Raw genomic sequence first — 6,032 nt, forward strand, 5'->3', positions numbered from 1 at the left:
CACCGGCTCCGAGAGCCAATTGCAGGTCAGGGCCCGCCCCCTGCCTCCGTCCTCGGCCAATGGGAATGCGCGGCGCACTGGCCCGGCCCGGATTGGCAAAGCGAAGAACTCCACTCCGGCTCCGGGCGAGCAGCACCGGACTTTATAGTCAGGAATGGTGGAGGCGGGGCCTGTGGAAGGGTGGAGCCTGGAGGATTTGGACTCTGCTCTACCGGGAGAGGGGCGGGGTCTGGAGAAGGGGCGGGGCACTGGACATGGGCGGGGCCTGGAGGAATTAGAGTAGGCGCGGCAGGGAGAGAGGCGGGGCCTGAAGAAGGGCCGGGGCGAGGGGCGGGGCCGGGGCGAGGGGCGGGGCCGGGGCGGGCTCTGAGTCCAGGGTCCCAGGAGTCTCCCAACTGCTTCCTCAAGCTCCGTCCTCAACCAACTCTTTATTTTAGCAACTTGAAGTTCATCCCAGAGCTGAAACCATCTGCGAGTGGTTACAAAGTCAGTAAATGGTGAAATGGGACCAGGACTGCCCAGAGGGCTACCAGGTGGGCAAGGGGATGTCCGCCCCTCAGGTCCTCCGCGCCCTGGCCGGTCTGTTCCTCCCGGTGGACGCCCACCACCGTTTCCACTGCCGAACTCCTCCTCAAGACGCAGTTCAGACGTTACACCCGTGCAGAAAGCCGTCCCCCCGACGGGCAGGCCTCTGTCCTGCTAGCTTCTAGGAAATGACCATTTCCAGGAAAAGGTAAAAAAAAAAACCCTGCTTCTTGTTTCGGTGTCGATGTCAACAAGTGCTAAGGATTGTGTTCTAGATCAACAAGAGTAGAGAGATGATAGGAACTCAGAAAAGCATCCAATCTTCAGCTAGGATATCTAGAGACAGAACTACCTGCCCTTCCACAGGATGGGTGGCCATTGAACCTCTGCCGGACAAGACTGCCTCTCTGAACTCCTTACAACTTAGCAGGCACCACGGAAGACAAAGAAAAGCAGGGAGGGATGGTGGCCAGATGTTCAGTGTGCAGAACACAAATGGTTTCTCACTGACACCCATTTTTCCACATGCCCACGCCTGTGGTCCACACCAAATCCACCCTTAAATGTGCTAGGCCTAGAGGGGCACACCTGCACCTCTGCCTCTCTGGGCACAGACAGAATTCACAGAAAGCATGGCAATCACTGTCCTGAGCAACGAGGAGAAGGTAATGTGAGAGGAGATGGCCTCTCCTTCCCAACCCCAGAACCCCTGTGCAGCCTGGAGTTTCCGGGCTGGGCCTCAGCGGTTACCCAAGCCAAGCTAACTGGGCCTATTTATTATTGTTGCAGACTTTGAGCTTTACGAGGCCCCACGCTTCCATAAATTCCAAGGGTGGGAGTAATGACTAAGGTCTTTTGAACGTAGAGTCTGATTTTTGCAAGCTGGCCAGTCAGGCAGGAAGGACGGGCCACTTGGGATCAGAAGACAGTGAGGCGTGGGGAGGACAGCGCTGGCAGGAGATCATCCCTTGGGGAGCTCTTTGCGGGGCCGTTGATGACAGCCTTGAGAGGGTGTACAGGTCAGCAAGCCCAGGCCCCTGGGCTCAGAGCACAGAAAAAAGCAGAATGGTGGTGAGTCTCATCTGGCCAGGGCTGTGTGAGCCCAGGCAAGACCATCTAACACGAGCCTGGGGGGAGAGAAACACACCTTTCCCCCATGTCCCCAGTCTTGGTTGCTGGAGAATAAGTCAAGAAGCTGAGCACCAATGGCTCAAGCCCCTAATCCTAGCTACTCCAGAGGCTGAAATATGAGGATTGCAGTTCGAAGCCATCCTGGGCAGGAAATTCCATGAGACTCTTATCTCAACAAACAAAAAGCCAGAAGTGGAGGTGTGACTCAAATAGTAGAGCATCATCCTTGAGCAAAAAGCTCAGGGACAGTACCCGAGCCCTGAGTTCAAGCTCCAGAAGTACTACAAGCCCTGCATGGCCATAATACAAATACAATATTCCCAGGACAGCCCCCAGAGCTTGAGAGAAGCCACGAGAACAAGCCCTGATACAGGAGTGCAGAAACAGAGTGAAGTGTGAAATTCTGGCTGTGTCTGCACAGCAAAGGGGCAGGACTTCCACTTGTCCACTTTTCCTCACCCGAGTCTTGCTGGCTGCCAACTGGTGTGTGGATAGGTTGACGGAACTATAGCAACCATCAGAGACTATGAGGCAGAAACACCTGAGGGGGGTTTACAAAGGTGGGGAGCAAAGGCACAGACCTCTGGGTCCAGGTTCCTCCCTGAGAGGAACAGACTGGGTATTTATTTCAGTGGGTGAATCTAACAAAGATGAACGTGAGTAGACCCAGATACGCCTTACCTTACAATGGCATTTCCTTCTGATAAACCCATTGCAAGTTGAAAATACTCTTAAGTTGGCCATTGCCTGGTCCAGCGTGGTGATGAGCAGGTTTTTTACTAGCAGAGACCGTCTCAGGAGTGAGAGCAGGGAAACCAGGGGCCCTCGACTCGGGGGACCAAGGCCCCTGGCTCATCTCCCAGGCAGTGTGTCACCCAGCATACTAGAGTAGGAAAGGCAGTGAACTTCGTACATTGCTAGTGATGCGTAAATATGTTTCTTCTCTAACACAAGGCAGATATCAATCTGGAAGAACAGAAAGTTACTTAAGCTAGCATCCTTGAGGAGACCAGCTGCTTTCTTATCCTGGTCTAAGAGAAGGGTTCGGAAGCCAGGCCTGAGCACACACCCATCAGCTAACATTCTCGAGGAAACTAGCTCTCTTCTCATCTTGGTTTGGGATGGGGGCTAGGACCACAGTTCTCCTGTGCCTGCCTCTGAACTCTGCCCCCATGACCCTGGTCACATGGCCATCCCTGGTACGGTGCCTTGGCTCATAGCCAAGGGTGCCTTCAGCCTCGCTCGGGGAAATGAGCAGTCTCCAACAGGGTGCTGGCGTTCAGGCCTGGAATCCCAGATACATAGCAGTCTGAGATCCAAGGATGGTGGTTCAAAGCCAGCCCAGGCAGAAAAGTGAGTAAGACCCTGTCTTCAATTACCCAGCAAAAAAAAAAAAAGTCAGACAGAGGCATGGGTCAAGCAGTAGCTCATCTGCCTGACAAACTGAAGACCCTGAGCTCAAACTCTTAAAAAAAAAAAAAAAAAACACCCCACTCTGACTGCTCACAGCTGACAAAGACAACCTAACACCAAGTCTGGCTTATAGTCGAGGGTTCAGTAACTCCTGCACTTCTTAGAAAAGTCTTGCAAGTGGAAAATAGAATGGCTGCGTGGGCACAATTTGGTACTATTGAAAAGTCAAAAGGCACTGGAGGGATGGGAAGGTGTCTCAGTGGTAGAGTGCCTGCCTTGCATACATGAGGCCCTGGGTTCGATTCCTCAGCCCCACATAAACAGAAAAAGCTGGAAGTGGTGCTGTGGCTCAAGTGGTAGAACATTCACCTTGAGCTGAAGAGCTGAGGGACAGCGCCCAGACCCTGAGTTTGGGTCCCACAACCAACGAGAGAGAGAGAGAGAAAGAGAGAGAGAGAAAGAGAGAAGGTGCTAGACTCAAACCATCATAACGTAGGAATTAGGAAGACCTCTCAGAACAGTAGCCTACCTTGCAAGGCTTACTTTTGTTTGCTTGTTTGGGTTTTTTAAAACCTGCAAATTCTGTCTTATCTTTTCTCATTGTGTTCCTTCTTCATTAAATCTTCTTTCCCTTCCTTCAGGTTGATGCACACATAAAACTTTCAAACTGTCACTTCCACCTACAGAACTTTCCTAGCTGCTCCACAAAGCCATATTTGTTTATTTGTCATGTTTCTGCCAGTACTGGGGCTTGAACTCAGGGCCTGGGCATTGTGAGCCTTTTTACTCAAGGTTGGACTCTTACCACTTGAGCCACACCTCTATTTCCAGCTTTTTGGTAGTTAATTGGAGATAAAAATCTCAGACTTTCCCTCCTGGGCTGCCTTTAAACCTTGATCCTCAGATCTCAGCCTCCTGAGTAGCTAGGATTACAGGTGTGAGCACCAGCCCTCAGCTCTGATACCTGTTCTTACTGGTAGGTACAGTCTGTTGCCCCCGTTCAGGATGGCACAGATGGGGTAGGATGCCTGTGCATGCTGCTTGTCTTTGAGCCGTCCCTGCTGTCTTGTGGCATGGTGTTTCAACGGGGCAGTAGGGACACACGTGCTAATAGTTCACCCCATTTCCCCTGCCTGTCACAGCAGTCTCCAAATCAAGGCCATGAACTGGAAGTCTTCTGCTTTTAGCCCCAAAACGGTCGGGTCTGTCTGTCTTCAGATGCCTTCTGGGAGATAGGACTTGGATTATGCATCTTGCTTTGGGGTTCCTGATCCATTTGGATTTTTCTTTCTTTCTGGGCCAACACTCACTGCTAATAAATGTTTTCCTTGAAAAGTATCTGCTCCATCAAGGTTTTCAGATGTAGGGGTATGAAGTTGTTCCTAATTATATTTCTCAATCTCTGGCTCCCCTGTCTCCCCTGCGTCCCCTCTGGCTCCAGCGCTGTTTGTGTCCCTTCTTCTCTCTTGATGCTTTTTGATGAAGGGCTTTCTGTGCCACAAGTCATTTCCAAACAAGCTCTTTATTTTGTTCTTTTTTTGTTTGTTTTCTATTTCACTAACTCGTGTTTTTGTTTTCGTGGCCGCTGTTTTCTTTGGATTGGCATTGGTGCCCTTTCTCCGCTTTCTCAAGCTGGGAGTCTGGTTCACTTGTGGTCTCTGGGCTGGTCAGCTTGTTTTGTTGTTTGGCTGTTGTTGTTGATTCTGTGCCAGTACTAGGGCTTGAACTCAGGGCCTTATATTCTTCTTAGGATTCTTCACTCTAGGCTGGCTCTCTGCCACTCAAGCCACAGTTCCACTTGTAGCTTTCTGGTGACTAATTGGTTAAAAGAGTTTCTTGGACTTTTCTACCCAGACTGGCTTTTTATTTTGGGGGTAAGGAGGCGGTTCTTGAACTCTGGGTCTGGACACTGTCCCTCAGCTCTTCAGCTCAAGGCTAGCACAATACCCTTTGAACCACAGCAGAACTTCCAGCTTTTTCTGCTTATGTGGTGCTGAGGAATCGAACCCAGGGCCTCATGTATGCAAAGCAGGCACTCTACCACTGAGCCACCCAGATTGGTGTGAACCCCAGTCCTCAGATCTCAGCTTCCCGAATAGTAAAGCTGACAGGCGTGAGCCACCAACACCTGGTGGTGTCACTTATTTTTACACTGATCTGGTTTTCCGATCAATGCGGTTGGGAGGGGGCAGTGTCCCTTTGAGAACTACTTCCTCTATCATCTACTGTTTGTTACCACTCGAGGGCACGTTTCAGATATGCCTGGGTTCTTGGGTATGATGTCTAAGGCTAGACTGTTGCCCAGAGACCACAAAAGAATGATCTCTAGGGTAGGAGGATAGTAAGGAATGAGTTGTGGGCTGGGAAGGTAGCTTAGTGGTAGAGCGCTTGCCTAGCACACATGAAATCCTGGGTTCCATTCCTCAGTACCACAGTCACTGAAAAAGCTGGAAGTGGGGCTATGGGTCTAGTGGTCGAGCGCTAGCCTTGAGCAAAAGAAACTCAGGGGAGTGCCCAGGCCCTGAGTTCAAGCCCCAGGACTTGAATGATTTGTTAGGAAAGGAGAATTATACCTCAAGAATGAGTGGACAGTTCCAATAAAGATGGACCGTGAGGAAACTGGGGAAGGGGGTGAGGGTTTATCCAATAAGGTGGATTACTAGATGCCTGGGTGTGGAAAGGGGAAGGCTGTGCGTTGGATCCTCCAGATCCTTCCTGATCAACCTTCACCTGTAGAGTGGGCGGGCTCCGGAGGAGGGTGTAAGGTCAAGGCCTGGCCATCCGCCGTTTCCTGGCCCCACTCAAGCCCACCTCCGCAGGACACAGCTTTGACGCTCACGTGCTCACGTGCTCACGCCTGCTTCCGGCCCGCCCCTACGCAGCAGCGCGTCTTCCGTGTCCGTGCTCACGCCTGCGTCCGGCCCGCCCCTACGCAGCAGCGCGTCTTCCGTGTCGTGCTCACG

This window comes from Dipodomys ordii, unplaced genomic scaffold (genome assembly GCF_000151885.1).
Source record: "Dipodomys ordii isolate 6190 unplaced genomic scaffold, Dord_2.0 Scaffold7, whole genome shotgun sequence".
Taxonomy (NCBI): domain Eukaryota; kingdom Metazoa; phylum Chordata; class Mammalia; order Rodentia; family Heteromyidae; genus Dipodomys; species Dipodomys ordii.